Here is a 23,686-nt window from a genome sequence, read left to right as displayed (position 1 = left end):
TTTCAATCATCTAAAGATGTAACGGAAATTGTGATTTGACTAGGCTTAGAGATCTATATACCTATGTATAATATGTTTGCGCACCGCAAATACAGATCATATTCTGTGAGCCGTTATAACAGCTTTTGTCATTGCAACGTAGACACCTTATTTTGTATTCAGTTTGTGCTGAGTAAAATGTATCAGTGAAATTCGTCGAGCTTAGTGGATTCCCTTTACCGAGTGGACGAATATTTGATTTATTCGTTACATAACTGAAGAGCTCCCTTTAATATTAATATGAAATCATTTGAAATTCAGAAACGTTATTCATATGACTGATTGTGATTTTGTATTAAATTTAAATGGGTTTCGGACGGAAATAGTATAATTTGATAGTTTGATTTCGTTGTTTATATTTAAATGATGGTTCATGTTAAACTACTATTTGTTTTACAAAAGCTTGCAGTCCATTTTCCCAGCTGAAGAAAATTTGTTTTTTTTTACTACAGCAAATATCTCCGTATGTATATCTTTGTGACTGTAGTTCTAGTTATAAATTTACATAGACAGTGTAAAATGTAAATGAATGTCAGTTCGGAAATTGGATTGCCTGAACGACGAACGCCGTTCAATGTAGTTCGCGTTTACAGCAAATAAATACTGCTGTGAATTCAGTAGAATAGACTCTGTGTTATGAATTTATACATATACTAGCTGTACCCGTCCGCTTCGCTGGGCATTTAAAATTAACATTATTATTTCTCACCCCCACAAAGATGATGATAAGATGATGATAATCATTAACGCCCCGGCAACTGGTGTAGGGAGTCCAACACTCATTTAAATATTAGCCTATCTATTAAGTACATGTTTTTTCTACACGCACACCAAGTTTCAAGTCAATCGGATGCATGGTTCAGTAGTTATAACGGAACATCCGTAAAAACCACTGTAGATTTATATATAAATAATTATGTTGCAAGGAGTAACCTGCACATTAAGATATTCCATGAACCGAATGTCAATGTCACTTGTGAGAATAGTCAGCCTGTCAGCTGTCAAACTTTACAGAACGTCAATGTCGTATGTAGGTTGCTAGCATAGACCTATATAGTAGGGACACGACATATTGTTCTATACGTACAATTGCTTATATAAATAGCACCCATTTTGAAGGCACATACATAAACATATATCTATCTCGTTCTTACTCAGCACTTTAACTCGCAGGAAAACAATATAACAGTATTTCAGTGCGTACATAAAATGAAACATGAATATACGTAAATGTCTCCGTCTCCGTCTAATGAGGCCGAAAATCCGCCATGTTTAGCGCGCCAAATGTCATTGTCACGTCAGTTCGGCCGTCTGTTTTGGGTTGTACATTATTTATTGACTTTGATATCGATTTAATATGATTGCTTATATAAAATTTCTTATTTTATCATGCTTAAAACATACAAAAATAATAATTAAAACATATTTTATAGGACCTCAAGAAAGTCGATGCCCCAAAACTATTATCTATATATATTTAAATTCATTATGGAGCCCTCATCCGAAAAATCGGACACCATTTTTCGATCGGAATCTATTGATCATGACACTAATCATAAATACCTCTTTAAAATATGTCATCAAAACATATTTAGACATTCTGTTTAGATATTTCAGGAAAAAGGCTACCGACAAAACCTCTTCGGAACTATTTAAATAAAATAGTTTTATTCCGCAGTGAGTAAAACACTATTGTCAACTCGTTAAATATTTAATAATTAAGTGATTTTAGAGAGGAAGTCACAAGGAATGACGTTTGTAATTTTATTAACGAATAAATGTTCTGTAGGTGTTTTTTTTATCAGGCGGTCCCTTGATAAGTTTAAAATTTGAATCACTCTCAAGTGAGAGTGATTCAAAATTCTACCGCGAATAAGTAATGCATTCCTATTTCATGGGAGGAGTTTGGGACAGTCATTACACAATACAATTGTCAGGAATCTTAAGGTGTATTTACGTATTTATATAGTGATGGGCTGGTAACCACTTATGCGTTTATGGCCTCTGAGATCGTTGATTCTTCTAAACAACAAAAATAAACACATAGAAATGTATTATTATAAAATTACAAATTGTACATTATAGAATACCTATATAATATTATTTGTGGACCCGTGTAATTTACCCACCGAAACAACCATCAAATTCCCGTTATACAACTCGTGCACTATATGCGCTTCAGCAAATATGCGCTATTAAGTTCAGTCTTTAGCTCTTTGCATTCGCATCCGGAATCTTTCCGGAGAAATTTCAACTCTGCTAGCTGTTTCGTCGACATCGCCCAACAACTCATCTATTTATAGTTAGTTATGATTAAAATTAAAATAATTTTCTATTTCATATCATGTTTTTGTATAATTATTATATTATTCCCAGCCGTTCGGATTTACGGATACTTTAAAGTTTTCGTACGAAAGAATGGAGCGACTTTTTCTTTCACTACGACTCACAAAAACCGGAAGAAAAAATCCGTTGTTTCGATTCCATAACCTATATCACTTAGGTACTTGTTAATGTCGGAATAGCAAGTTTACAAACTTTACTAGAAACAGCTATAGTTGATCTAGTGCCTATAAACCAGTAGGTTTATTGTAGCTACCTTAGGTATCGTTCTATGAATAATACGTAAGTTAAATGGTATGGTTAGTTTGATGACATATTCCTAAGTAGCTGTTAAAATATTGTTATTCGACAATAATTTTCATATACTGTACGTACGACTGAAGATTTAGGATGGTAATAGATAATGTGTAATATATGGTTATCAAGCCCTTACCGATGCAAACAAGATGCTAGTTTCGATGTTTTTAAGTGGATCTTTCTTTTCGTTGTATACTCCTACAAACTCAAATGTATAATGTTCCTAATCGCTACATTTCTTACAAATCCAGCTACGTTGAATTGAATTATTTAAATTTCCATTGAATGAAAGCGTTCAAAAAATATTACAGAATAAAGCATAAACATCAAAAGACAGAAACGAAGAAATGTTAAAGTAAAGAACACTAATAAATTATTCAGAGGGGTCGCCTTGCGGAAAATACTTTCTGATAACTCTTTAATAGCGCCCGTAAAGGAAGGAAGTAACTTTTGACCAGCTAGCAGCCTGTAGACCTGTAAGACAGAAAATTATCAACACGAATCCTGTATAATGATTTCCTAAATATTTCTCCACCACAAAAAAAGCTTTTGCTTGGTAGAACGACGGTACGAATGATATTATTCAGAACTAGAACGCATAAATAATGTCAGTTTTTTATTTTATTTAAATCAGCTGTTAAAATCCAACTGTTTTCCGGATTTTTTCTATTGGGTCATAGATGCAAATCTGTATCAAAAAGCTGAAAACTCAACGAAATTATCAATAATTTCATAGCCCTGTAGATAAGAAAACTAAAGTTATTGGAGTCAACAGACATGAACATGAATACCGCCATCGACATTGAGACATCGGGATTAAATCCCAATATTTTTTATTGCATACTAGCTAACCCGGTAGACTTCGTAGTGCCTCAATCGATAAATAAAAGACCTAAACTTTTGTATAAAATAAACTTAAAACAAACAAAAGGAATCCGTCCGACGGGGGACACATCAAAGGGAAAACAAAATTGTTATTTTTATTTAATTCCGAGCATTTTCATATTTATCTACTTTTTAGACCAAAATTAGCTAAATCGGTCCAATCGTTCTCGAGTTTTAGCGAGACTAACGAACAGCAATTTATTTTTATATATTGTATTGCATTCGAATAATATTCAGACATCGCTGCCGTCCATTCTTTACGACACGTACGGGAGCAGACGGGGTGGTGATATGTTATTTCGATGCAGCATAAAACCGATGGATCTTTCAAAAGTTTAAAATTTTACAATAATTCAAGGAAAAATATTACACATTCGACGGTCTCGCTGTTTTTATTCAGTCTGATGGAGTATGGAAAGAATGTAGTCGTTCTAGAATGATGAACATCAACCACGATCGTGTCATAATAAACACGACTAAGAATATGAAGAAGGAGACGATGGGAAATCGATGAAAGAAACACATGCGAGCTAATATCATGTACACTCGTCGAAGTCGTCGTGGCCCAAAGCATAAGACGTCCGGTGCATTCGTATCTAGCGCTGCACCGGTGTTCGAATCCCGCCGGCGGGTACCAATTTTTCTAATGAAATACGTACTTATCAAATATTCACGATTGACTTCCACGGTGGAAGAATAACATCGTGTAAAATAAATCAAACTCGCAAAATTATAATTTGCGTTATTACTGGTTGTAGGACCTCTTGTGAGTCCGCACGGGTAGGTACCACCACCCCGCCTATTTTCTGCCGTGAAGCAATAATGCGTTTCGGCTTGAAGGCTGGAGCAGCTGTGTTGTAACTATACTGATACCTTAGAACTTATATCTCAAGGTGGGTAGCGCATTTGCGTTGCAGATGTCTATGGGCTCCAGTAACCACTTAACACCAGGTGGGCTGTGAGCTCGTCCACCGATCTAAGGAAGAAAAAAAAATCTATCTTCGTTTATAAGAATGAATCCACTAAGGAATTGATATTTATTGGAAGCTACTGCCTGACGATTAATTCGCATCTAGCTGTGTAGTATGTTATAAGTGACTTCAATCCACACGTTCCTTACGTTAATTTTACACTTTGCTCCTGCTTTTACAGTTTAGAGTCTCAAATAAAAAAATTGGCACAGCCTAAGATAGAATTCCTGTTGCCGCGTAAAATTTTAGAAACATTTATGCAACATTTGCTAGCTTATGCCTACAATAACTAAAAAATTTTTTTTTTCGACCCTTGTCAGAAGTCACTTTTCATGACCTAAAGATAGAAATCTTATTCAAAATTCAGCTAGCTTACACCTATTACGGACTTAAATCGTCATTTCACTTAATCATTTATAATAATAGAAGAAAATTATTTATCACGGGAAAAGCTTACAATCTCTAACAAACCTAAGAGAGAAAATAGTTTTACGCTCACGGCTTATTTGACTTTAGTATATATAAAAAAAAAAAAACATACCTTTAATGATAATCCTTACTTACACGCACACAAATACACACACTATAAAGTTTAAATATTATCACTTCCTACTTCCTAATAATATCCTCTATGAAGAACACCTAATTTATAACGTCAGTATTAGTGTCAGCCAATACCTATTTCATATAAATCCCATAGTTCATAAACATATTTACAGAGTCTATCTATTATTAAATTCAAAAGATCGAGTTCTTATTTAAGGTTGCTGTCCGAATTCAAAAATAAAGCAACATGTTCTGAATTTGAAACTATCCTGAATTGGAACGTGCAAACGACCAACCCTCACCGCGGTCGCCGAGCGACTAACGACCGACCGCGAGGCTCGGATGTCATCCCGTCCCTACTAAAATCTGGAATACAATGGACGCCAACTGCCTGCTTTCTGCTACGTATGAAATGTGCAGCGAGAAACTAGGTTGCTTTAAATTAGTGAAAGATCCCGGAAATAGGCCTTCCGAAAGTGAAATCGTGAAAATTTAACGACGTTCCATCCCTGGGATTTTTTTGTACGGCTATATCTTTCTGCTGCTTATTATTGTTTAATATTTTGCGTATTAATGGCATTAATTCATTGTGTGGTCTACCAATTACATTTAAATGAAATTGAATAAAAATGGAACGCCATACGTTGTTTTTATTTCAAACTCTAGCAGTTTTATATACTGGTGGTAGGAGCTGTTGTGAGTCCGCGCGGGTAGGTCCCACCACCCTGCCTATTTCTGCGGTGAAGCCGTAATACGTTTCGGTTTGACGGGTGGGGCAGCCGTTGTAACTATACTTGAGACCTTAGAACTTATATCTCAAGGTGGGTGGCGCATTTACGTCGTAGATGTCTATGGGCTCCAGTAACACCAGGTGGGCTGTGAGCTCGTCCACCCATCTAAGCAATAAAAAAAAGTAAAAAATATTAAAACGAAATTATTTTCAAATCAACGATAATTATAATAAATATCTAGTTGAGCGGCTTACAAGAAATAATTTTGTCACAATTTAAGCTTGATTAAAATTTGACGTCTGGAATGAACCAATTTTAATATCATTTTAACATACTTCGGGCAAATCTTCATTCAAAACAATAAATCTAGTATTAGAAAACATTATGGGCATTTTGATTTAATTATGGCGAAGTTTTTAAAACACCACATAAAATATATTTTTTCTCGACACGCGTTTCTCTTGCTATTTTATGAAGTTGAAAAGATATACAGAAATGAAAATGAGGTTGGTAAGAGACTGTTAACTATGAATGTGTAAGGATATAGAGGAAGAGGTAGACCTAAGAAGAAATGGATGGATTGCGTGAAAGACGATATGGGTAAAAGGGGAGTGAGCGAAGGAATGGTATATGATAAAGGAGTATGGAAGGAGAAAACATGTTGCGCCGACTCCAGGTGACTCGGAAAAGGGCAGAAGAATGACGATGTTGAAAAGCTTTACAATAAAAATGAAGAATTGATCAAGGTATTATATAGAGCAAATATTCTGCTGATACCTTTTTTGCAAAAATGATTTTCATATGGAATGGATGAGTGAGGGAATCTCCAGAAATACAAAAATGCATCGACAGTAGAAATAAATTGACAAAACCTTGTTTAATTGTCAAATAATTCTTAAAACTTTTACGGATTTTTCGCGAAACCATCCCAAACTGTGAAAAATACAAATTTTTTTTTTAATCGGTAAAATTTCCGATATTTTAAATACAATTTTTTTTTAAATATACATTTTGACGGCAAAATAGAAACTACGTGAACTATTCTATTTAATAACTCATTCACTCGAACAATTCTCGTTACTGTGAAAGTTCATTGAGTGTCGCCCTCTGGATTTATGAGAGCTTCACCTCGAAAACAATAGACGGTCGACGCCTTCGCACTGAAAACAAAATGACCGAAGACTTTCAGAACAATGACATTATGCTCGAGAATATGTCTCCTTTATTCAATCTACTTCAATAGATCTATTTCATATTATCCTTTGCAGTTCTTTAAAACTGTCTCATATATAGTGAATCATTTAGATTGGGCTTCATGCCATGGATTGCTTTTTTTTTCTGGTCCACTTTTAAGCCGGAAAGCATGTCTGCCTCGCGCCTTAAGTAGACTTATTTGCGGAGCTTATACGTGCTCATAATAGGCCATGAAAGAAAAGAAGAAAAAAACACACGAAAATAAAAAAAAATATCCAAATTAAAGAACTAAACAGCGAATTAAGGAACTTTCGTTCTTAACTATTATTCTGCGAAATGTTAGATGAAATCGCTCTCAAAACAACTCTTAAAGTTTAGAACAAGAGCCAAAAACAATTATAAGTTCTGATCTCCGTTCTCCCTGCTATTGTTAAACAAAATAAGGGTTTATATGTAGTTTCGCTTATGAATAGGTAATTGAAAACGTGAACCCTACACATAAACCCTGTACGTTTCATGGGATTTTTAACGCATGAATTTAAGTCGGAGTTATATTTTGGTATATTTAGTGTCTTTTTAACGGTAACTTTACCCGGTGTAAGTTGAAACCGTATTAAAAAACAAATACAAATTTTATGGACATTTACTGGTGGTAGGACCTCTTGTGAACTGGTGGTAGGAGCTCTTTTGAGTCCGCACGAGTGGGTACCACTACCCTGCCTATTTCTGTCGTGAAGCAGCAATGCGTTTCGGTTTGAAGGGCAGGACAGCCGTTGTAACTATACTGAGACCTTAGCACTTATATCTCGAGTTGGGTGGCGCATTTACGTTGTAGATGTCTATGAGCTCCAGTAACCAATTAACACCAGGTGGGCTATGAGCTCGTCCACCCAGCTCGTCCACACATATAGGTAATAAAAAAAAAATCGAATCATTCCTGTGATACATCTTTATTAGAACTGTCCTAATTATTCGACTATTCTGGAGTTCAAATCCCGACAGTATTGAATGAACGAATTATTGGATTAGATTAATTTGTGTCATTGGAGTGCTCAAATTCAGATGAATCGGTCAATCACGTCCAACATCAAAGGTAAGGTACGATCGTGCCTGGTGTACTTTTTAAAAATGAAAATGTGATTTTCTCTTTCATTGAATCATTTAAGCATCCAATCCAATCCAATCCAATTTGGGTGTAGCATTTTTTCGATAAAGTAACTAATGACTAAAGTTATAGAGTACATACATAAGTACATATAAGTTTATGAGATAAATGATAATCAACATGATTTTCAGTGATTGCATGAAAATCAATGCTACTAATTAAATGTCGCAATGAAATAATAATGACACGTGCTCCGACGAAATCCTGACAACTTGGAAAAACTAATAGTTGTAGGGCACGTGGAAAGAAAGAGAAGTCGAGGAAGATTGCCAACCAGGTGGACGGACATAGTCAAGGAGGCCACAAACACCAGCGTCCCGAGCGCCATTAAGCAGGCCGAATGCAGGCAACATTGGAAGAAGCTGGTGCAAAAACTAGACCAAGGTGGTCACGACCCTCAGTAATGAGGAAGCGACGAAGAAGAAGAAATGTCGCAGGGTTTAAATTATATTTGATACCTACTGAACGTGTACAGATTTCATGTACAGATCTGTGAAAATACCAGACAAATGTCTATTCTATTTTAAACTAGCTGACCCGGCAGACTTCGCAGTGCCTCAATCGATAAATAAAAGACCTAAACTTTTGTATAAACTTAAAACAAATAAAAGGAATCCGTCCGACGGGGGACACATCAAAGGAAAATCAAAATTGTTATTTTAATTTAATTCCGAGTATTTTTATATTTATCTACCTTTTAAACCTTCTCTGGACTTCCACAAATCATTAAAGACCAAAATGGCCAAATCGGTCCAGCCGTTCTCGAGTTTTAGCGAGACCAACGAACAGCAATTCATATTAAGAATACCGCGTTAAACTACATTTTTCTGTAAAAAATATTGTACAAAGTTGTGTGGGTCATATCTAAATAGATTTAGTTATTATAAAAATTGATATAATAATATATTTAATACAAAAATAAAATCGGAACGTACCGATCCGATTTTTTATTATACTATTTAAAAAAAGCATTGGTATACCTATTTAATTATATTCATTTCATTTTTCTTTATTGGAAATAGAAATTCGTGTTCGAGAGGTGAAGATGAAAATTAAAAAAACAAGGTTTTACCGTACTTCTGTTTATATAAATAATTTAAATAAGCGTTTCTTTGTTGAAAATTCGCACGTCAAACTATAGTTTTCACGAAATTCCGTGTAATTTAGTCCCAAGATATTTAAGTCCTTCATAGAAAATCGTTTTACTCTGAAAATAATGATAAAAGTCTGCTTTAATATTTAACAGTACTTGGCAGCAAACAGTACCACTTTAGAAATTAGATTTCTTGGACACTAGAGAATTTAAAGTATATTACAACAAACAAAAAACATTTTTTTATTGCTTAAATCCGTGGACGAACTCACAGCTCACCTGGTGTTAAGTGGTTTCTGGAACGCAAATGAGCTACCCACCTTGAGATATGAGTTCTAAGGTCTCAAGTATAGTTACAACGGCTGCCCCACCCTTCAAACCGAAACGCATTACTGCTTCACGGCAGAAATAGGCAGGGTGGTGGTACCTACCCGCGAGGACTCACAAGAGGTCCTACCACCAGTAATTACGCAAATTATAATTTTGCGGGTTCGATTTTTATTACACGACTCTCTGACTCGGCAGATTTCGTAGTACCTCAATCGATAAATAAAAGACCTAAACCTTTGTATAAAATAAACTTAAAACAAACAAAAGGAATCAGTTCGACGGGGGACACATCAAAGGAAAAACAAAATTGTTATTTTTATTTCATTCCGAGTATTTTCATATTTATCTACCTTTTAAACCTTCTCTGGAATTCCACAAATAATTCAAGACCCAAAATTAGCCAAATTGGTCCAGCCGTTTTCGAGTATTAGCGAGACTAACGAACAACAATTCATTTTTATATATTATATATAGATGTTATTCCTGCACCGTGGAAGTCAATCGTGAACATATGAATATAAATGAAAAAATACAAAATTAATATCAACATTACATATTTCGAAAAGATCATCATCTCAGCCTGGCCACTGCTGAACGTAGGCATCTCCAACTGATATGTAATTCGGCCGGTCCGGTACCACCTGCGTCCAACGTGACCCAGCGATTCTCACTAGATCATCGGTACATCCAGTAGGTGGCCGTCCCAAACTGCGCTTGCCTGTCGTGGTCTCCACTCGAGGATCTTTCTGTCCCATCGGCCGTCCGATCTTCGTGCTATGTGGCTTGCCCACTGCCGCAAAAAAGCTTTCATAATCAAAGTTTCTTCAGAACACAGAGAAGACAAGGTTCCATGATTAATTATAGCAAATGTTAAAAACCGATACAAGCCATCCAGCAAATTGAAAATCCACATAAGTATCTGGTATCATAATCACTACTTCATGTCTATCAAGTTACCGTGAGGCCGCAGAACTTCAAATATTTAAGTTAGTTGGCAATTATGAGGGAAGGAAGCTTTAGAATAAACTTTCCGCATTGACAAACTAGTTGTTAGCGTGAAAATTAATCTGCCTCGTGTCACTCAGTGACTAACTAGATGCCTGAGTTAGAATTATAATTCAATGATACAAATGTATTCTGTTGAAACTCAAACTGTAGATGTACTTATATGTGAGTACAACGGGGAAAGTTATGATACTGTTTCAAGATCACTGTACCGTCTTCACGGTAAAATTTAAATTTGATATTCAAAACGCGAATCGTTCTTCGCTTTTGGCTTCATCGAACGGTGGAGAGAAGGGCTATGTTTCTTCTCATCGCATCGCAAACTTCGCATGCACACGCGTATCGATTACAAACTAGAGTCGAGCAACACACACCAAGTACCCTTTTAAACATAAAAGCGAACTTGACGACTTCGGATGACAAAATAAAATAGTACAGGTAACAGTAAATGCGTCTAGGTACTCCGTGTGTGTGTGTTTTTTTTCCTACCTAAGCTGATAGCCTTGAGAGGCTATTTCAACGTAACCTTAACTAGTAGGTGAGCTCACGGGGCTCAAACCGGAGTGCTGCTAACACTGGCCCTAGCAAAAGCAGTGCTTTGCAGAATCTACCACCGGATCGGAAACGCGACCCACTGAGAAGATCCAGCGAGAAACTGGGCTGTGTCTGCGGGTTAATTCGCTCGTCGAGACCTTCGTCGCAAGCGACGGGTTCGACGAGGACGGTGACAATCCGTGTGACTGTCCTAGGTACGTATGTGCATTTGTTTTTTCTAGGACCTTCGCGACCGAAATGGAATCTATAGGCAGATGAGAATTCAGCCCGCTTTATGGTGAGACGCCAGTATCGTTTGCCGACGTCAGCAGTGTTTATTGCTGAGGACTTTCCCGAAACCTCCTTTGAAGAAAAACACGGCATAGGGGCTCAGGAAGCATTGTGTAGGAAAGTTTATTCCAAAGTCAATTATAACAACGTCACCTGTTCGAAAACGTTTATAGAGCGACTAATATCTTTGTTTTTTTGTTGTCAAAAACTAGTCATGTCACTATGGTTTGTGTAAAATTGTCGTCATAACATCTATATATTAATACGTGAAGCAAAAACTTTGTATCCCTTTTTACGAAAAATGCGCGAACGGAGGAGTATGAAATTTTCCACACTTATAGAGAATATAGAGAAGAAGTGCACAATGCTAATATTTTTTTAAAATAATGCATAAAAGATACATTAAATCAATAAAGAAAACATTACACACACTACATGCTATGTATTTGACGCACACACGCATGCATATTAATTATTGTCAAACTTTTGTTCTTGACGTCTGTGGTCAAATTGAGAATAGATTAAATATTGTTTGTCTTTGTTAATATTTTTTTTAGTGTAGTCTTGGCGAAATTTGTGATTATAGAAGTATAAAATACAATCATAATAGTGTACAAACTTACAATTCCAATTAGTTATAGTCGAATTTCGACTACTGCGGGACCTCTAGTTTCAATAATTAATTATACCGTAATTATATTATAATGACACAACATCCTACAACGATGACATTCGCTTGTAATAATATAAAGCCAAAACCTTCTATACATAAGACCAGCTGATTATTCGTTACACGACGATACAAAAACACACTCACTTATACCCATACAATCATGTGTGTGCGGTGTGATATCTTCAATTCAATCATTAAAATGCCTTCTCACAAACTCTAAATTTTCTTACGGATAAATTACAGCAACTACCCGAGGACCATATAATGCGAGAGTTAAACATTAATTTAGGTACAGACGGGCTCGACGTTACTGTCCTAACTTTTAATGACGAGGGTTCGAACACGAATAATTCCGAGACATCCCTGTGTACGCAAGGTGATTAGGTCCGAAAGTATTAAGCTGAAGCGTTTTGGTGTTTGACAGAATTAAATATTACCGTGGTCTTGATACAGATGTCGTCGTGGCCTAATGGATAAGACGTCCGGTGCATTCGTATGTAGCGATGTAACGATGCTCGAATCCCGCACGCGGGTTCCAATTTTTCTAATGAAATACGTACTTAATAATTGTTCACGATTGACTTCCACGCTGAAGGAATAACATCGCGTAATAAAAATAAAACCCGCAAAATTATAATTTGCGTAATTACTAGTGGTAGGACGTCTTGTGAGTCCGCACGGGTAGGTACCACCGCCCTGCCTATTTCTGCCGTGAAGCAGTAATGCCTTTCGGCTTGAAGGGTGCGGCAGCCGTTGTACTTTAAAAACTGAGACATTAGAACTCATATCTCAAGGTGTGTGGCGGCATTTACGATGTCTATGGGCTCCGCTAACCACTTAAAACTAGGTGGGCCGAGGGCGCCTCCACCCACCTAAGCAATAAAAAAAAAGAATGTCGTGTTGTCATACTTAAATTCGTAGTCCGAATTTCATAGATACGTTTTTATTTGTGCTAGGAGAAGTTATCCGGATTTTCACCTAAACGTTGGGTTTTTGTTGACCGGAAAATACTTCGTACATGCGATTATTGATGACCAATATAACAAATAAATATTTTGCGGTTTTTCATTGTTTTAATATTGTTAGGTAAGATGTAAGGTAACAACACCATATCACCATACCATACTCAATCAGTAATTACTATTATGGTTAGAAGATGTTTAGTCCAAAGAAATTAATAATAACAATATGTGGGTGTTTACCACTTTAAAAAATGTTACTTACTATTTACTTATGAAATTCTACATATTATTTTGAATATCTTAGTTCACTTTTGGTACCACTATCAATGATTTCCTACTACGACAGGTATTAAGGCTACATAAGAAAACTAAAATAAGTCATACGATTCGCAATAAGCTTATCACTTGTACCATGAAATAATAATTGCAAATTTGTTTTCGAATTTCAAAAATAATTTGCGCAGTCACGAATTCGTAACTTGCGGTTTTCACGCTCGCTTGATTAAAACGTAAAATCACGGTCATACTTTTATAACGTTAATTATTAATTAACTTAACTCGAGAGCTATTTTTTATGAAGCGTTTGTGTTGGCTTTATGGTTAGCGTTAAAATTAAACATTGTACTGGTGGTAGGACCTCTTGTGAGTCCGCGCGGGTAGGTACCACTACCCTGCCTATTTCTGCCGTGAAGTAATGCGTTTCGGTTTGAAGGGCGGGGCAGCCGTTGTAACTATACTTGAGACTTTAGAACTTATATCTCAAAGTGAGTGGTGCATTTACGTTGTAGATGTCTATGGGCTCCAGTAACCACTTAGCACCAGGTGGGCTGTGAGCTCATCCACCCATCTAAGCTACCATAACCACCAGTTATAGCTTAGCATCAGTTCTAGCTTACGATATGCCCGGCGATAAATAAAAACACGATTATTAATTTGTGGTATTTACACGTTTCTCAACAAAACTTTCATTTGTTTTCATTATTTCAAGCAATATTTCAATGCAATGCATGTTTCACTACACATTCGCTGTTGTTTTTCATGTCATTACGGATCCTCCCGATCCATTGACGGTGATTTAGATACCTCAAACATGGGTCACCGTCCTCGCCCGAACCCGTCGCTTACGACGAAGGGTTCGACGAGCGAATTAACCCACAGACACAGCCTACTGAGTTTCTCGCCGGATCATCTCAGTGGGTCGCCGTCTCCGATCCGGTTGTAGATTCTGCAAAGCACTGCTCTTGCTAGGGCCAGTGTTAGCCACACTCCCGGTTTGAGCCCCGTGAGCTCACCTACCCGTCAAGGCGAAGCTGAAATAGCCTTTCAAGTCTATCAGCATAGATAGGAAAAAAAAAGGTGTTTTTATTGCTCATTTGCTTAAATACCTATAAATTTCAATTTTTTTTATATTTTTTTTATTGCTTAGATGGGTGGACGAGCTCACAGCCCACCTGGTGTTAAGTGGTTACTGGAGCCCATGGACATCTACAACGTAAATGCGCCACCCACCTTGCGATATAAGTTCTAAGATCTCAGTATAGTTACAACGGCTGCCCCACCCTTCAAACCGAAACGCATTACTGCTTCACGGCAGAAATAGGCAGGGCAGTGGTACCTACCCGCGCGGACTCACAAGAGGTCCTACCACCAGTAATTACGCAAATTATAATTTTGCGGGTTTCACTTTTATTACACGATGTTATTCCTTCACCGTGAAAGTCAATCGTGAACATTTGTTGAGTACGTGATTCATTAGAAAAATTGATTCGAACACAGGTGCATCGCTCAACACGTATGCACCGGACGTCTTATCTATTAGGCCACGACGACTTAAAATTGTTTAAGCTTTGCTTTCTTTATATAATATTTTAATGCTGTCAGTTTAAAGACATTACTATGTTACAATAAATAGAAGCAAGCGTTACAAAAACTTCGTATGCAGACACAGTGTATATCTGCAGTCTTCAATTGTAGTTCTTTAAACTAATTACATTTGGAGTCAGACTGAGTACAAAGCCGAACGCTTGCGAATAACTGTTTCACTAAGGTAAGAAGAGACAAATACAGAATTGTTGCTAATTTTCTCAAACAAGAACTGGAAGCACCTTTGAAAAAAGATCTAAAAAATTGTATTTAAGTGTGCAGTATAATAAATTAAATCACAATGAGTGTTTATTTGAAAAAATATCTAGCATATCTGTTAAGTTCACACAATGAAGACCTAGGTTCTTCATCTTCAAAATACTTGATATATTTCGTAAGATGAACATAAAATAATATAAATTCATGTATATACATATTTACTGATATTTCATTAGCGTTTCAATTTCATTCATTCAACTTCTAAATGGTAATGTTTTTAGTTGTTTGGTAGGCAGCGGCTTGGCTCTGCCCCTGGCATTGCTGAAGTCCATGGGTGACGGTAACCACTCACCATTTAATATAATATAATGACAATAAAAAAAAACGCAAGATTAAACCAAAAACAAATATTGAATTATGCTCATCTTCATTATGAAGTTGGTAAGCGCTTGTTAACGTATTGATACCTGATCTCATTACTCAATATCACAAGGGAATTACGACACCACAGATAACGGACATTCATGAAATGCACTTGTATTTGTGATAAACAAAAAGGTTTATATCAGATTATTTCAAATAATAATTTTAATTTAGAACGCTATTAGAAAATTTAATTCTACCAAAAATGTAGGTGAGCTTCGAAACTAATTTTTTTTATTATGCACATAGCCAAAATCACAACACTTTTAGTACATAGCGCGTTGATCAAATTTAGTAAGTAATCTTCAAAATGTTCTGCGGAAGCGAGTCTTAAGTAGATTTCGTTCATTTATCATTTACAAATTTTTCGTGACGCAACAGTCGACTTATTTAACTTTTTGCTTGAAGCACGAAAAACTCGGGGAGCTTAATAAACTTTCTCGTTATTTATTGAAATCCAGATGGGAAAGTTTCTTGTAAATTAACACGGAAATTAAGTGTTGCTTTAGGAAGTCGTATTTAAAATGTTTCTCTTGTACTGTGTGGTTTTAATTTCGGACTTTCGAAATCTTAGCAAGATTAAGATGAGAAATTAATATCTCTCTCTTCCCAGCTATTTTTCCCACATGGTGGTGGGGTCAGCTTTCTTGACTTTACTCCTCCACTTCGCTCTGTCTTCGACTTCCTCGTCAGCAACATTGCATTCTCTCTTGTCCTTCAGCACTACGTCCCTCCACCTTGTCTGTGGTCTGCCTCTAGGTCTCCGACCGGGGAGGTCGAGCAGTAGCGCCAAATTTCCGACGTAGTCAGGTGGCTTGAGAAATTAATATGTAAGTAAATAATAGTATAGACTGAGTTGTTGGTCTCCCGTATAGATGTGGTTTGGTATGTATGCGTCGTCCGGACGCGTAGTGTATAATGGTAAAGATATGTAAGTACCTGAGTAGGCGCCGCCGGTGTTCGGTTAATAAATTAAATACAACACCTTGCACACCAATTAAAGGTTTATTCAATTACACTGAGTCCACACGAAAATACAACACAGTCTATATTATTATAATTATGAAGAATTGAAGGTTACGAGCACAGATAGATAATCAGTTTATAAACAGTACACAGAAGACACTTTACACTTTACGACAATACAGTAACGATAGACACAAAGAAAGCGTGTTATCAAAATTGAGGAAAAAGCTTCGAAAATAATACAACTGTATATATTTAGCAAAAGCGACGTGCGTTCAGTACGAGGTAAGTTTCGACTGGGGGCGTGGCTAGCCGCGATCAGCTGCGCCAGAGTATATTTTCCAGCTACCCGCGACATTCCGTTCAAGCGCGCGTGTCCACAGCGCAAACGAACGGGCGACCAGCTGATTAACGCGGTACGATAAATTGTCGTGTGTGTATGTCTGTTTTATATGTAATGTAGTAATAATATATTAATAGATATGTTATATGTGTGAATGTATACTCTGTGTGTATTAATAATTATATTAAATAAATATATTATATAAGTATTATATTGTCAAGTGTAAATGTGTGTGCATGAAATGTGGGATAAGCCCACAATAGCAAAAACAAGAGCGTCTCACATTTGACAGGTGCAAATGAGACCTTGACTTACATTATTTTTTATTGTCATTGTACGCTGATCAGCATATGGTCCAACTGGTGGTGAGTAATTATCGCCGTTGATGGACATCAACAATGCAAGGGTGTCGCCAATTCCCTTCCACCGTTAGCACCGCTGAGTATAGACATAATAATATAATTGTGGGAAATTTATTCCAAAGCCGGATGTGGTGAAAAATATCTCTGGAAACGTACTGTAATGAACGCAGTCGTGTTAGGTAGTATGTGGTCCGGTGGCGGACAGTACAATGGTAAAATACGAGATGAAATACGAGGATCACCTCAAAAAATGTCTCAAGCCTCTCAAAAATGTTCCATAGGATGCGGATTGTTCTGAGGAATCCCTCCGAAGCCCCGAACCGAAGGTCTCAATATATTCCATTGTTGTGTGTATTAATGACTCCCAATGAACAGGATAAATTAAAATATTTTTTATACAATTTTCAATTGCTAAAAAGCATTTTCATTAAATTGATAACAAATTTACTAAGTAGTGTTAGGGCTAGCCGGTGCGACGATTCTACTGCGAGAATGGACCAATAGAAAGACTGACTAAAATTAAGTGTGCCTGGATAATTATTAAGAGTGTGTGACCTTGTGCTGATATTTTTATGTTTTAAAACATTATAATATTAGTCCGTATTCTTGATGTCTATTCATGCGGCAAAACAATTTTCTTCTTACAATTGCTGGAATCTTCTAGGTCCATGAAATGTCTTCTTAGAGGACTTATGGAGAAGGATGCGGGAAGTTCTCTAAAGAATGTACATCTCCATTTTCGATTGCACCACCCACCACCTAATTTAATTATCCTAGTCATCAAATAACCGGATCTTTCAATCGCATTAAATAAATCACATTTTCCAAATTTTCAGTTAAAAAAATTCAAAAAATCGAACAAACCTGAACATTCCAGAAAAATGTCATTACTGGGAAACGTAAAATCGTGTTATCTGGATTCCATCTCAACAATTTTCCGATATATTTATCGGAACAATCTAGAACGATAAGAATTTTTTTTCGGTATGTAGGTCAACCGCAGTTTTGTCCCCGAGAACGACCTAAGTCAGACAAGGACGAACGTATTCGATATGCTCCCTCTTCGTAATTCAGGGCACGTTTTTTCTATCGAATACAGATGAATCTTTCATAGTTTCGCTGGCTATGACATAACGTTTTCAACTTCTAAGATGTGAAGACGGTCAGGTAGTGTTTGATGATTGCCTACTGTTATTTAAAAAATTTCACGTACATTGATAAAGGTTGTGAAAAAAATAGCTTCTGTTTTTCCAGATGTTTTTTTTTAATGTTTTTAATTCTAGCCATGTAATTTAATTTTGAAATTAGTTTGAACAAGATATAATTTGGGTAATCTTTTTAAGCATTTTTTTTAAATTCTGTAGTTTAAGTCTGTAGATGAACAGACTGGAATAAGACTTGTGAAGTATGCAATAGCTACTACCATTGGAAACCATTTCAACGTGAATGCTATTACCAAACTTAAGACGGAGGAAGTTTCAATTGTTTTGGTAAAACGGCTATTGTAGTCTTCAAACCGAAATTGGTGAATATTCCAGATAGAACAGCGGAAACGACTTGTTTGTGATCAGAATAGGCTCAACCGCGACTAGAATCTGTCTATTTTCTACCAAACAATAATTGCTTTATTCAAACAAGTAAAACAGTTGCTTTTGATAGTTTAAACTTATTCTGACAGTCTCAGAATTACATTCGAACATAGATTCTGATTCTGAATTTTAAGTAAGTCTAGAACTTTCTTCATTTGTATGCGTATTGGAAGCCCAAGCTAACATAGGCTTAGCGTCCTTCCATTTGGAGCTATTAGTCCGTATTCACAGACCGAAACTGGACCCTTTTAGGTATCTTTGAACTAAATACAGACAATAGAAACATTCGTACAGATAATTGTAGGGATTTTGTAATGAATTGTCATTGTAGAATTGGTTTTAAATGGCTTTCTTAGATATGTCTCTCTTTCTACTGTATAGTCAAATAACTTAATTAATTTCAATACTGTCATAAAGAATACTCGAAAACAGGTAACTTCTTCACTGCAAGATACATTCATGTACTGACTAAATTACTTCTAATCATAATTAGTTTTTTATAGCAAAGCAAATCTAAAAAAAGTTTCCGACAAATTATACAAAAATCAATCATGGTCAGATATTTTTTTAAATGGGTATTATACTAAGTTAAACGAATAAAACTTTGATTTTTCCGGTTAGAAGAAATAATTAAAGAATTTACTGGCATTAAATATCCAACACAGCCCTAAAAAGTTAATGCTTTAGCATTAAGTACTTAGAAAACTGGTCAAAGCGTGTTACGAAAAATATAGTGCAAATAGCAATGGCTCCCCAAACTCTGGTGGTAGGACCTCTTGCGAGGCCGCACGGGTAAGTACCACCATCCCGCCTATTTCTGCCGTGAAGCAGTAATGCGTTTCGGTTTGAAGGGCGGGGCAGCTGTTGTAACTATACTTGAGACCATAGAACTTATATCTCAAGGTGGGTGGCGCATTATAATTTATTTGCATTCAACGTGTATTATAATTAAAAAAAAGGGCCTTGTACTTACATAAACGAAGGCGTTCCTAATTTCTTTAACGTACCTGAAAATAATAATAAAATGGTTAAATTATTGCCTCTTAAATAAAAAAATGCCACTTAAAATGACAAGCCTGAGTTTATGGACATCGCATGGATAACACTATAAAATACGACGCTTAATCACAAAATTATACACACACAAATTAAACAGTACAAAAGAATACAGTGATTAAAGCAAAAAAAAAATCAATGCTTCATAAAATTTGTAGAAAAAATCCAATGAAAACAACATTCAGAACTAAAGAAAAAAATCTTTAAGTATTAAATTTCCCTTCATTTAAAATTAATTTTTGAACTTAGATTCATTTAAAAAATCTAATTTGATTTCCGTTTCACAATTTTAAGTTGAAGCTGATGAATTTCAAAATATAAATGAATTAATTCTGCAGTTGTGATTACACTTAGTATTCCTCCATTATTAAGTTACACGTGTAACGAATTCGTTTCTTTTTAATTTTTTTATTGTGATGGTGGCCCACATTTTGAACTCTTTGTCGTCGTCGTGGCCTAAAGGAGAAGACGTCCGGTGCATTCGTATTTAGCGATGCACCAGTGTTCGAATCCCGCAGGCGGGTACCAATTTTTCTAATGAAATACGTACTTAACAAATGTTCACGATTCACTTCCACGGTGAAGGAATAACATCGTGTAATAAAAATCAAACCCGCAAAATTATAATTTGCGTAATTACTGGTGGTAGGACCTGTTGAGTCCGCACGGGTAGGTACCACCACCCCGCCTATTATCTGCCATGAAGCAGTAAATGCGTTTCGGTTTGAAGGGCGGGGCATCCGTTGTAACTATACTGAGACCTGAGAACTTATATCTCAAGGTGGGTGGCGCATTTAGGTTATAGATGTTTATGGGCTCCAGTAACCACCTAACATCAGGTGGTCTGTGAGCTTGACAACACACGTAGTAACAAAAAAAAAAAACTTTCGTGCTAGCCACTAAGTCGCAGAAGCTTTTATTCGTTATTCTATATCACGTCTATATTTCGTTCATGTAACGTGTCCCACCTACATTTACACCCGGATATCATCAAAGGGCTCTATTTTCCTTGTGAATATTCTAATACTCCTGGGAAAGGTTTATTTGACTCGCAACGTTCACTAGCGAAGCATATACTCGTATTGTAGCTTTGGGCAGTAAAGTTTCGGTCTCTTCAAATAAAGCGCCTACCTACAAATTTCATTTGAATTGATTTCGCTAGAGAGAATTACGTGTATTTCTCACATTTACATATATATTATATATTAATACGTGAAGCAAAAACTTTGTATCCCTTTTTACGAAATTTGCGCGGACAGAGAAGTATGAAATTTTTCACACTTATAGAGAATATAGAGAAAAAGTGCAAAATGCTAATATTTTTTTTAAATAATGCATAAAAGATACATTAAACCAATAAAGAAAACATTACACACACTACATACCATGTATTTGACGCACACACGCATGCATACTATTTATTGTCAAACTTTTGTTCTTGACGTCTGTTGTCGAATTGAGATTAAATATTGTTTGTCTTTGTTAATATTTTTTATAGTGTAGTCTTGGCGAAATTTGTGATTATAGAAGTATAAAATACAATCATAATAGTGTACAAAATTGCAATAGTCGAATTTCGACTACTGCGGGACCTCTAGTATTAATTAATTTAATGAAATACGTACTCAACAAATGTTCACGATTGACTTCCACGGTGAAGGAATAACATCGTGTAATAAAAATCAAACCCGCAAAATTATCATTTGCGTAATTACTGGTGGTAGGACCTTTTGTGAGTCCGCGCGGGTGGGTACCACCGCCCCGCCTATTTCTGCCGTGAACCAGTAATGCGTTTCGGCTTGAAGGGTGGGGCAGCCGTTCTAACTATACTGAGACCTTAGAACTTATATCTCAAGGGGGTGGCGCAGTTGCGTTGTAAATGTCTATGGGCTACAGTAACCACTTAGCACCAGGTGGGCTGTGAGTTCGTCCACTCATCTAAGTTATAAAAAAAAAAAAACCCTACCGACAATAGTTTTGATAAACAATAACAAAGATTTCCTATACTAATCGCAGCAATCCTTTTCCATCACGATACTATGGTAGTTCAAAGCATTCGAGCTTCAAAAGACGAATCCAATTGACCTGAAACAGCTGGGTTTCTGGAAGCCGGCTGTACATACAATGACCTATTTCCGATTGAAGTGCACTACCAATACTCGGGTTCGGCGACTGTTGGACGTATCAAACTGAAACTCAATTAAAGGCGGACCGTTGTTTGTTTCTGAGAACCTTAGTACTTCTAAGTTGATTTTTCGGAAATTAAATTTTGGATTGAAGTCACTTGTAACATACTACACAGCTAGATGCGAATTAATCGTCACGCAGTAGCTTCCATTATGTATCAATTTCCTTAGTGGATTCATTCTTATAAACGAAGATAGACTTTTTTCTTCCTTAGATGGATGGACGAGCTCACAGCCCACCTAGTGTTACGTGGTAACTGGAGCCCATAGACATCTATAACGTAAATGCGTCACCCACCTTGACATTTAAGTTCTAAGGTATCAAGTATAGTTACAACGGCTGCCCCACCCTTCAAATCGAAACGCATTACTGCTTCACGGCTGAAATAGCAGGGGGGTGGTACCTACCCTGTGGTGGGCTCAGAAAAGTTCCTACCACCAGTAATTAGGCAAATTATAATTTTTCGGGTTTGATTTTTATTACACGATGTTATTCCTTCACCGTGGAAGTCAATCGTGAACATTTGTTAAGTACGTATTTCATTAGAAAAATTGGTACCTGCCGGCGGGATTCGAACACCGGTGTATCACTAAATACGAATGCACCGGACGTCTTATCCTTTGGGCCACCGCGACTTAATTTAACCAACAATACTAAATCTGTCGCTCCCTACAAAATGGAGAATCGAAAATTCACACGAAAAATCTCATGTTCTTCAATCAGTCCCTTCACACGCATGACTGGCTTCCAACAAAGTCTGTATCGGGACACCGAGAAATTTTCAGGAATGTTTGCACTGTGTTGAAAGTAAAGAACTTCATATGACAATGATTCGATTCATCGTCAAAGCTGAACATTGTTAGGTTATTGACCTTTATTGCAAATATGAATCAAGATAATGACAGTCTATCTTATTATTAATGAATGAAAATGAATGCGTTTATTTCAGGCAACTTAAGCCCATAAATTTTCAAATACAATTACATAAAAATACAATAAAATTAAAATTACAATTTATCAGAATGACCAAAAACACAAAAACAAACAAAACTGAAACCGAATCAAAATTATTAAAATTAAAATTGTCAACTACTAATATAAAACTAAAATTAATAAAGGAACTAATACAAAAAATTAAGCGTCCTCCTCGGGCTTCTACTTACCCTAGTTACCTATCAAATAAAACAGCTCCTTAAATTAGCGCCTTTTTCTCTAAGTGACAAGAGCTTGAATTGCCGGAACATCACGTTAAACATAAAGACAGTAATCCCGATTCAATTATTAGCATCGTTCTTTTTGAGAGCGAGAATTTAAAACATTCTCAACGACGGGCGCGAACTGAGATTTTTAAATTTCGAACACGAATTAGAAAGAGAAAAAAAAAAGATATCACACCTTCTTTGTCGCTTAAGAAGCAACCGAGCGAATGCACACGCTGACGGTGTAGGTCGTTGTGAAAATCGCAGTGCTTCAGTTTACTAAATCTCTTTGTCTGTAGCCGGATGTCCCAAAGTATTATTTCAGCGACCATGTTCGGGGTGATTTCAAAAGAATGTATGTTTTTTTTTTAAATCTTAAAGCTTATTCGATTTCATTTTTATCTTTCATAATTACCTAAC

General features: G+C 36.3%; 1 protein-coding gene and 1 long non-coding RNA gene across 2 annotated transcripts in view; both read right to left on the bottom strand.

The window, feature by feature from the left end:
• LOC101741769 (uncharacterized) overlaps positions 1–5,172 on the bottom strand; it is a 143,786-nt gene extending 138,614 nt beyond the window's left edge. The window contains exon 1 of the mRNA XM_062675365.1: positions 5,077–5,172. The gene's annotated coding sequence lies outside the window, so the exon portion shown is untranslated. The remainder of the gene's footprint in view (positions 1–5,076) is intronic.
• A 4,065-nt stretch (positions 5,173–9,237) lies between these two features.
• On the bottom strand, positions 9,238–23,361 carry LOC134201143 (uncharacterized). The gene is made up of 3 exons (XR_009976348.1): positions 23,231–23,361; positions 19,798–19,831; positions 9,238–9,378 (listed from the first exon to the last, which is right to left on the bottom strand). It is a non-coding gene; the product is annotated as an uncharacterized LOC134201143 (long non-coding RNA).
• Between the last annotated feature and the right edge of the window lie 325 nt (positions 23,362–23,686).

Source organism: Bombyx mori, chromosome 3 (assembly GCF_030269925.1).
Source record: "Bombyx mori chromosome 3, ASM3026992v2".
Classification (NCBI taxonomy): domain Eukaryota; kingdom Metazoa; phylum Arthropoda; class Insecta; order Lepidoptera; family Bombycidae; genus Bombyx; species Bombyx mori.
The sequence above is the reverse complement of the archived record's forward strand: the minus strand, read 5'-3'. Positions and strand labels throughout refer to the sequence as shown.